Source organism: Orbicella franksi, chromosome 3, assembly GCF_964199315.1.
Source record: "Orbicella franksi chromosome 3, jaOrbFran1.1, whole genome shotgun sequence".
NCBI classification, from domain to species: domain Eukaryota; kingdom Metazoa; phylum Cnidaria; class Anthozoa; order Scleractinia; family Merulinidae; genus Orbicella; species Orbicella franksi.
The window spans coordinates 9,481,376-9,492,382 of NC_138147.1; the positions used below are offsets into that span (position 1 = coordinate 9,481,376).

General features: G+C 37.2%; 1 long non-coding RNA gene across 3 annotated transcripts; it reads right to left on the bottom strand.

Moving 5' to 3' along the window:
• Positions 1-1,513: 1,513 nt before the first annotated feature.
• On the bottom strand, positions 1,514-8,839 carry LOC145481198 (uncharacterized). Of its 3 annotated transcripts, none has more exons than XR_014048599.1 (6): positions 7,763-8,770; positions 5,480-5,564; positions 4,383-4,505; positions 2,442-2,563; positions 1,810-2,013; positions 1,514-1,609 (listed from the first exon to the last, which is right to left on the bottom strand). It is a non-coding gene; the product is annotated as an uncharacterized LOC145481198 (long non-coding RNA). The 3 variants fall into 3 exon arrangements; XR_014048598.1 differs by having other exon boundaries at positions 4,394-4,505; positions 7,763-8,763; XR_014048597.1 differs by having other exon boundaries at positions 2,442-4,505; positions 7,763-8,839.
• Positions 8,840-11,007: the final 2,168 nt, after the last annotated feature.

The window sequence follows — 11,007 nt, forward strand, 5'->3', positions numbered from 1 at the left end:
GCTGCCAGAGTTGTTTTTTTTTTTCGTAGCGTAGCTGCGATTGTAAGCGGCGAAGCCGCGATCGAGATCCTGCATTGATCGCGGCTTCGCTACGAAAATAATATATAGATTTAGGCCAGCCTAAAAGCGGAGCTCCTCAGTTGTTTTTCGGAATGTTGCTACTAATGAAAATAATCCAACATGTATGAGGTAAATTGCGAATGATTTAACAGTTTCAGTCGGAACTAGTATTACATCAGCAGATCGAGGTGAAAGATGGTGTGATTATGAAATATAGAGCCACGATTTCAAGGATTTCTGGAAAGCCACCAAATATCTTGATCACATAACACAACTGTCTTCTGTGCTTTTTGGTGGCATTTCTTGTTCTTTCCTACCTTATTCAGAAAGACAAGGCATTGTTATTAATCATTATATTCTTCCTTAGTTAACATGGGGACTCCCACACAAAAGAAGTTTACACATTTTTTTGTTGTGGGGACTGATTGAAATACAGTGGTTACAATATACTCAGTCCCTGAATCTCTACCAAATGTAATCTCACAAAAATACCAAAACAGTATACATATGTGAAAAGTTGGAAAGTTTTGTTTTCTAACTTGTCCCCAAAGATGCATTTAGCCATCTTCACTATTGTATGGAGTCTGCTCCTGCTGGAAGGGTTTGCAATGAGCAAAATCACCCTCGCATAAATGGTAATTACGATATTTTTTTTTTTGCTGATCATGAATACTTGCATAGGCTTCTAATAGTAATTTTATTACTCAATTTCAATGTGATTTGTTCTTTTTCTCGACTGGCATTGTGGACTACAAGAGCTGTTATTGGGTTCCATTAATTAATTTTGCTATGATTAAATTATACCAAGAATTATCAGTAAGCTAAGAGGAAATTATATTATGTACATGTATTTTGTCTGCACTACACAACCAAATGCACTCCAAGGATATCAGGCATAGGTACATTTGTCAGAAGAGCCCAGCATATCCAAGATATGTTTTGATTGACACATCACTTACGATAATTTACAGCAAAATGGATAAAAAAAACATCAATATCCTACATGCACCAAAGCCAGACATGGGGTTATAAGGCAATCATTTAAATAACAGATTGAAGTAATTTATAAATTAGAGAACACTATTTCTACAACAGAATGGAACAAATTAACCTTATTGGACATTGTGAATGGCAAGGTTGTCTGTAGAATGTCACAAATTTCTCAACCCTTTCTTTCTACAAAAATGCTAATCCTGCAACTTTGCTTAAGACCCAGTTCTCCATTTCGTGTTGGCAAAATATCAATTTATGCCATGTCCAATGCAGATTATCACAAAATTGATTTAAAAGCTCAATAAATATCATTTTAAAGCCAAAAAGCCAATTATTTAAATAAACCATGAGTAAATTATCTCTAAGAAAAACTGATTAATTTAACAGCCACTTAAAAATAATTAGTTAATATGTGTTTCTTAATAATGTAATGCAGTGTATCTGTCACAATGTGGCAGCTATGATATTACTACACAAAGGATGGGTTGCAGAACTGAACCTCCAAGTCAGTTTATTCAATGAACTTGGTGCAGAATTTATAATCCCATCAAGTTGTCTGTAAATACAGAGAAACCAAACAAAGCATTACAATCATAAGTAATGAATTACTGAACTCTTTTACATGTATGAGCAGTGTATGTTCCATTAATATTGGGGATCTCTCAGAAGCTGCATCCATGATAAATTAATTTGTTCCCAGATGCATTTGTTTATAGAACTTTTCACAAATTAATATATCTGTCAGAAATATCTCACCAGGCCATGCTTGCTTTGAAAATCTTTGATGTTTTAATACAGGCTGCCCATCTGTAAACTGTTCATATATTGACTGACAGGAACAGGCATGTAATTCCTCTCTTTGATATACAGTGTACTTCATTGTGACTTGTTTACTGAGTGTTAGTAGTGAATCAAATGCTAGGGGTTGGTACTCCAACTTTCACAGTGGCAGGCTCTGCCCTGAGATACAAAGCAAACTTACATAACTGTTATGAACTTCGCAACTTGCTTTCGAGAGCAAATGCAATTTGCTTCAAACAAGAAACTGGAACACTGCAAGTTACAACAATGTGCACAGTCCCAATCACAGGGTCATCCAGGCTGTTTGTTTGTACATGTACATATAACTGTACAACTGTATATGAGTTCAGCTTCCAGAAGAAAATCAGAGTTTGTCAGGATAAATACTGATGTTCTTGCTTACTCAATGAATGAATGTGCAGTTCCAGAAGATATTCACACCCAACACCCATTCATGGCCAGTCTTTAGAAATTCCAAATTAAAGTATCAGGAATCAAGAGCTCTAACAGAGAAAAAACCTCCATGTGGGGTATGAATCTTTTCTTGAGGAAAACAATTACAAAATAATGTTTAAGAAACATCTTACCTTTCAGAGAATTTTGTAATCTACACTGTCTGGCCAGTTCATATATTTGACAAGTTGACACTGGGCATGTTTGTAAATTTGTGCACTTCAACATCACATTACTATGCAGTAGCACTGGTCAACTAAAAACAGCATAATTTGGTTAATTAATATACACTGTACATTATTAGGCTGAAATATTGGTGTAGGTTGTTGCACATCAACAGATACAGAAACTATTTTCACCTGAATCATAACAAGTGAAAAATCGTGCATGAGACACTTACATCTACATGTAACAGCCCTCCACCTCAGAACCATCACAGATATGATATGACATTTTTAAACTCTCTGAAATTTCAGATTATTCAAGATTAACATATGCACATACATCATCTGGGGCAACCCTAAAACACCGAATTTGGAAACCGAAATCCAGAATCCAGAATCTGGAATCCAGAATCTGGAATCCAGAATCTGGAATCCGGAACCAAAAACCAGAATCTGGAATCCAGATATTATGAATGATGATAGAAATAATTTACTTCAGCAATGTCTAATTAATAAATATGAGCAAAAATTATTTTCTTGTTAGTTATTTTCTTGGCTTTACTTCAGCCACAGACTGTAATTGCTAAAAAATGATTGACTAGTTCTGAACAACCCTTAGCTATATATCTGGCCCAGTTGTTCAAAAGTTGCATAAAGTTATCCATTGGGTACATCACTATCCAGTCAGGGTTACTGATTTTTTGGGTGGATAGAGTTACTCATAGTCTGCGAGCAGGCTCTAGTATCTGTCTCTAGTGTCTGAGCAGGCTAAATAGGTGTCTAGTGTTTTTCTGCATTGGCACGTCACCAAGAGCCTTCATGTGGCTTTGCCACTCACGCCCCCAGCCCAAACACGAGAGCCTGCTCATAGGCTAAGTTACCCATCTTTTGTTCAAGCTGGCCCTGGTGAGAGCCCGGTTCTTGTCTAGATCAAATTGCTCTGAGAAGACTGGTGAGCAGCACATTAACAACAAGCTATTATAGGCTATTGCAGTGAGTTTCTGGCAGTCTTTTAGCATCTTTTAACAACATGTGGTCTGATCTGTTGGCAAGTGAGAAGCAGATGGAAGTAAGTGCGCAACATTTCTACAAATTGTTTTAATATGATGGCTGCCACGAATATGAAAGGCTGATTTGTCACAGTATCAGTGTGAAAATTGTGTTAATCTGGAATTGGTCTTGTATCTGTTGGAAAAATCAAATTTCATATTTAGACCAGACAGGTTAGCCTTTGGACTTCGAAAGTGGGGGGCCTGACCTTCAATGTACAGGGGGCTGCCACTGACGGATATCCTGTTCTCTATGAAATTTTCTATCTTGTTCAGTATCTACTAGACATAAAGGATAAATTTATACTTCCGGTAAATTGAAGATTACTTATTGAACAAAATAGCAATTACCAGCAAGCTTATTTTAGACGCTCTCGAGGTGCTTGGAATAAAATTAAGACGCACTTTACTGAGATTCTCATAATCATAGCCCTCACTAGAAATAACGGTTGCACGATTTCAACAGACGGGGGATTTTTGTTTCAAAAAAGGTTAAGTTTGAGGTCCTTTTTACTTGGCAGCTTATTTTTTACTGTCGAAAAGCTAAGCAAAACAATTTTGTGTATTTGAAGAACTTATTTTCTTTGATTTGCAGATTCCGGTTTCCGGTTTCTGGTTTCTGGATTCCGGTTTTTGGTTTCAGATTCCGGATTCCGGTTTCTGGGTTTTAGGGTTGCCCCATCTTTAACAGAGTGTTTGCTTCACATTCAGTTTACACATGGCTGTTATCCAGCATAGGCAGACTTATAAGTTTTCCTTCAAAAATATATTGCAACAACTATTGCATCTTTCATTACCTATTCTTGTGATGAAATGACACAAAATCCAAGAACAAGAAGTCATAAGCATAAAACTAACTTACGTGGTGCTTACAGTTAATCTCTTACTGTCTACATATGCCGTCCATAAACTGGTGATGCCTGGACAATGTACTCATTATTTTTCTGATCACACCTTTTAAAACATCACTGTTATATAATTTGTCCTGAAAAAGCAATACATGAAATGTTATGCCTTTGGCACTCACCAAATACCTTTACATGATGTATAATGTACACCATATAAACATTCACAATAGATCATTTTCACTGTCATGCAATAAAAAAAATAAATCGAAAACCATCCTTTGGAAAAAGCTATGAAATTATGATGTTATAGAAGGTAACTAAATAAGACACTTCTCCAAGTTTTAGGCCTGTATGTTCCCCGAAACTTCAGATATTCGTCGAAATGTTTCGCAGATATTTACAGAGCCCAGTATGAAAATGCCATGTTGGTGTACCTCCGTGGTACACCAATATGGCAGCTGGAAAATAGAGTAAACATCTGGAACTTTCTTTGGCTATCTAGGCGACTGATTATCAGTACTGATCAAAGAAGCATTTACATAAGCACTTTTCGTAATGCTCGAATTTCTAAAAAAGCTCAAAATCATGAGATAAGTTTATATTTTTTGACAAACTCGATCTTAGCCTTATGTCACGCACCTCCATAACCCTGACATTCAAAATGCTCTGGATTCCAAACAAAGCACGTTATTGAACTGTAAAATTGGAACAGATATAAATATACCGCCTCTTATGTCTAACGAGGATAACAACTTTGGTGGTTCTTTAGTTTTGGATTTTAGAAAGTGATGACGTCACGTGAAAACGATCTATTCTTTTTACTTTCATTGTAACTCTTTTGTGTCATTTTCCCTCACTTGAAGACAGGACTTCCACATTACGTGATAATTTGCCTCTGGAATCTCTATGAATTCACAGGGAGAGATAACAATTAAATCGTGACTAATTTTAGCAAAGGAGGCATTCAAATGTCAGATTTTCATACTAAGTTTATACAGTAACTTTACAATACTCCTCGTATATATATATAACCTCTCAATTATTGCACCTATAGACAGAAGGTGTACTGGGAGAAGAAATGTTCTAAACTTTCTGAACTTTTCCCCCTTACCTGTAATAGGATGACTATTATGAACTACGGTTTGTAACCAACACCAACATCAGGTTATGTATACACATCTATATTTTGTTGTCGTCTGTAATCATAAAAAAATAAAAATTTAAAATCCTCCATAAAGTTCATACTCAATAACACTGCTACATGTAGCACTGTTACTGGAAATCAATTTAAGTGAAACTGTTGAAACAGCTCTGTCAAAATTGTTTCTAACAGTTAAGGCAGGATAACAGAATATACATGTAGCAGACAGCAAAGGCTAGAGATACACACATGTTAGTTATCAGTTAGGATTTGGTGAGCTTCTGTGCTGTAGGTATGGTGGAAAATAATAGATTATCAGAAATGAAGGTTCCTGAGACATCTTTGACAGCACTGAGAGGAATTAATATATAAATTCACAAAAGAACGAGAAGTTCTTGCCCTGTCCAGTTCTCTGTAATAAAAATATCATTTACATACAAGTCATTTATTATACATGGTTTGTGTTTAAAGCCGATATAATGCACACTCTGATTGGCCAATTCCAGTGCATTATTTACATTTACATGGTATACCTCGGTAAAATCATAAAACATTGCATGCGACTAAAATAAAAAATTTAAAAAATAAAAATAAAAATAAATGCCTAATTCATAACAATTTAAAACACTCAACACTAAAACAAATGTAATTCTTTACTTGAAAATTATTCTCCGGTAATGCCCATGGGCCAATTACAGGCATGCTAAAAAGTCCTAACACAAAGTAAAAGGAAATTAAGAAAACTATTGCTTTTTCCCGGAAAATTGTAGGGACTGAAGACAATGATGGAACACTCTGAGAGTGCATTCTATCAACCTGATGAGATAAAATTTAAGGAGAATAGAGAATTCACAAAGTTATATCACAAACGAATTGGTACTGGACAGGACAAAGGACACTGTACAGCCAGGAAGAAACTGAAACTTTCTTCAACGAGCAAAAAAGTATGCATGCACAACAAAGAAAACAGTCAATGATATTCATTTAACAAGTTAGTTAATAAAAAATTAGTGTGAAGAAGAGAGCAGAGAGAGAGAGAGAGAGAGTGGAGATAGGAGAGCGCTCTCTCCAACTAAATTGTGTATATATATGTATGTAAAAGTTATTCTTATTACTGAGAAATGGTCAGGGCAAGAACTTCTATTACACTGTTCAATTTACCGAGTTAATTAGTACAATCTCACTTTTTAGGAACATTTCCATATTAAGTGTAAATACCGCATTGGGGAATAACCTCTTATTAAGAAAATAGGGTCCATGTACCCCCAACCAAAAGCAATGGCATAAATAAAATGAAATAGCCAATCAAAATCAAAGCAGAGCTTAATTTGCCGACAGGATTGCCATGCATAATCGTCTACTCGACATTTTGGACTATACACTGTATAAGCATTTCACCAAACCGAACTAATTGGACAGACAACAAAATAAAACGAGGAAATCTACATTATAAACACAAGATGCATATCACTACATCTGAGCTCGAGTATCAACAGCAATCCCTTCTCAATGAAAGGTGACCGAATAAAAGAGAGGATAAAGAAAATTCGTTTAAGCTTGCAGTGTTAAAGTTTAAAAATTATTCACGCTTAAATTTGATTGAATATTACTGAGAGTCTGTATTTTTGCCGACGGTTTAATTTAGCTTTGCAGTCATTTTATTGGCAGTAGCTTTACCAGTCTTCAACCAAATCAACCTCGGAATTCACAAAAGCATTTCGCCAAACCGAATAAATTGAACTAACAAAACAAGGAAATCTCCATACTTTGTAATCACAATATGCAAATATTCACATAGGAACAAAAGTAAATTTAGCAAATCCTGTTCGCTTCGGCTTAAAATGGTTTGTAGACCTTTCTTGGTTTTCAAAACAGAAGAAGAAATTTTAGCAGTCTACGAAGCGGCAGTGCTAACTAACTCAGAGTAAACTTCAAAACTCGCCCGGCCGTGTTTACAAGTACGGTTTTGGTTAAGCTTATTTTTAGACGTGAGGTTATAAGCTTAAGTTGACGACGAAAATCGACAGAAAACTTTATTTGTTTACAACTTACAGCAACCTCCAAAGCGACCCACGTGTTATTGTTTAGAGACGAGCGAAATTAAAACGATGCAATTTTTAAAATCTCTTACAGCATGGCTTCAAATAAGGAAGACTTTCAATGGATTCCAATTGAAAATAAGCTTAGCTAAGCTTATATCGCCGAGGCAACTTAATAATTTTCAGAGCAAACGCAACAACAAAAGTCACTTACCGCAAGTTGGCAATTCAGTTCGGCCAGTGTAAATCTTCCAGGCAGACACTTGCAGCAAAAGTTGTGAAGACTGAACTGAAGTTATATTTTCGATAGATCAACGAATCAACCACTTCTTTCCGCTACGTTTACTGTTTTGTAATTTCTCTAAAACTCTCGGGTACGTTTGATTTCTCTTGTTCATCACCTGACCAAATCATGTGACTTTTGAATTTTCTTGCACGGCTGCAGAGCATCACGTTCGCGCGAATTTTGAACTTGGCCATGAGGAGTTCTGCAGTCTTCTGATTTGTCGGGTACTTTCGTCTCCTTTCTATAGCCCTCGTTAGCTTTGGTTCACGGCATTGTTCGGTATTATTTCACCTCCTTTCTCTAGCCCTTGACGAGCTATAATTCACGGCGTTGTTCAGTACTGTTTCGCCTCCTTCCCCAGCGCTGGCCCGGTCAGTCTTTTTCGCGATCTTCTTCGCTACTTCTTTGCCTGTTAATCCTTGCTTTCTGTTTTTTGCTTCAGTGCAACCCTGTCTTAAAAACATTAGATCAACCTCCGCTATCGTTTCTCTTTCAAAATCCCGCCAAGAAAAATGGCATTCTCCCGCTACAAACCGAGGGTGCATGTCTCTGTCAACCTATTAGCTGGAGTATGGCCGCCATCTTGCGCGACTCCGTCGTCGTCGCCGTCGTGCGTACGCGCCCACGAGCAATACCGCTAGTCGTGATAACCATGAGAAAATCAATTCATGGGTTTCCTTTGCTTCCCTATATGGGTATGGGGCTCCGCTTGGCGGCCCTTCGGGCCGCCGGAGCTCCGCTAAAAACCCTCTGGCACCCAGGGTATCGTTTACTGTGTGCATTTGATTATCCTCGTTATGTTATTCAGTCGTGCCTCGTGTTTCCACGGAAGTTTTGATTACCTCGTGCTGTTCCAGCTGGCCAACGCTAATTCGTGTCGTGCCTCAATCCTTGTAGTCTATTATGCACAGCTAAATAGCCCATCCGATGAATTTTGTTTTGCTCGACCATTTTTTTCTCCAAATTTTAAACAAAGAAGGTTTCATAGCTGCAAAATGTAAATGATAAGACAATCGTAACAAAGGACAATTAGACTAGTTTTACCCTAGAGGAAATTGTTCCGAATTCGTCACGAATTTGGAACGTTTTAGTGCCGGTTCGATTTTGCCGTTTACACAAAAGGACGAGTCCGAATGGAAATTCCCTAGTTTGGTCGTGTCTCCTAAGACTGTATGAATCTGCAGTTTAAAGTGAGTCCCTGCTGACAGAGCAGAAGGAGAAGGGAATCTCTGTCTCGGAGCTAGGGTACGTTTGGGCTGGGCTTTAACTATAAATCTCTCACCGACATCCTATTGATGTTTTGCCGATCGAAAAAATATAACGCATTCAACTTGTTTTTTGAGAGTTAAATCCATACCCATGGACTTACAGTCGAACCTCTCGTAAGCGACCACCCAAAATGTCAATCCAGGTCACTTACGAGAGTTTAGACCATCTTGGGTCAACATTTTGCCTCATTAGCATGTAATAATAATAATAATCTTTATTGAGGAAACTTTTTCACGTACATGTGGTTTTCGAAAAGGACCTCAAAGATTAATACTAATTAATAGAACTATTAATTGTTCATATGCATATGCATATGGTAACTGCAGCCACTTACGCCGTGTTTTTAAACGTTTTATTTATGTGAAAAGTTAATTTCGAGAAAAAAAATCCGGACCTTCCCATTCAGAAATTTCCGTCTCCTGTACTACCCAACAATGAGTTCACAATTTCCCCTCTGTTATCTGTCAAGTGGTCGCTTACGAGAGGTTGAAAACAAGAAAATTTCAAACTTTTAGCTCTGAAAGTGGTCGCGGTCACTAACCAGACGTGGTCGCTTACAAAAGGTTCCAAATATAGTAACTTGACTTGAAAACTTTTGGTATTCTGGAAAATTGGACGCTGCGGAGAGAGGTGGTCGCAACCGGAGGGTCGAGTGTATTTTTAAGGGGGTTGAATGTTGGAAGAGATTTTGGGTTCTAATATTCTGGGCGAGAGGGAGAACTAACCTTCAGGGAGGAAGCTTATGAGCGGAAATTTTTCGGTGCTTACCAATACCTTACTGACATTTTTCCGATGCTTAATGCGATAGCTTACCGATACGTTACTGGTACGTCGGCTTGCCGATCGTGCCTCGGTAAAGAAATGTACATTAGAAGAGGATAAACCCTAACCGCTGCCCATCAAGGTAGAACCATCATCAGTTTTAATCACCCAGTGTATTTATTTCCTTAATCTGAATTTCTTTACATTACAAAGTTTGTTTTGTTCAGAGCAGAACTGAAATCGTTTTCTGCGCATGGATTCACTAACGGCTAGAGTAATACGGGAGTAAATTGTCGATTTTACTATGTATTTAGCTCTTATTAACCGAGCTGGAGGTCTGTATGGGAGAATCTTGACCGAGGTCTGTACACACGACCGAGGTCAAGATTCTCCCATACAGACCGACTTAGCTCGGTTAATAAGATGTTTATTATATGGCAAAGAAGGAAACTTTTAAAATTCTTTTAATGTAACTGGTTTACTGACATTTTGCTTGCGAACGGCGATGAGCTTAACTTAAACCTGCTGAAATTTGTCCGTCCTCTTTACTTTTTTTTTGTCATCAGGCTTTTTGGCACTTCCATGAATGATTGAGAAGAAAATAAAAGAAAATGGTGAACATTTTTGTATTTTAGTTTGCTACTTTGTCAATGCAAAATGAAACCGGTCTAGATGCCACTCTAGATGGGAAAATCTAGACCGCGGTCAATATCGATTTCAGCCAATTAAATTCGTGAATTCGGTAGTTCCCAGTCCTTGTGAGAGACAGCCATATAATAAATGATATTATAAGAATTAGCTGACTGTGGATTATATTGTTATTTTATTGCTAACTTCACTTAGCTTAAAATTCCTTATTTAATTCTAATTAACACAGCTTTAATGTAAATCAGTGGTTAACTGTTTGAATTCTGTGGTCGTCATTCATTGAGACGTTATCTCAGGAAATTAATGGGAAAGGAAGCATTCGAAGTCGGATCAGTATATACGCTTTTCATGGATAGTATACTTTTCGATGTCCTCTATTGTAACAAGTAAATCGCTCATTTCCCCTCTAAAAAAGTGAATCTCTCAGTTCCTACAATGCAAGGAATGCGACTAATTTTTGCTTATGCAACGTATATCTTTTTGTAGAACGTGTA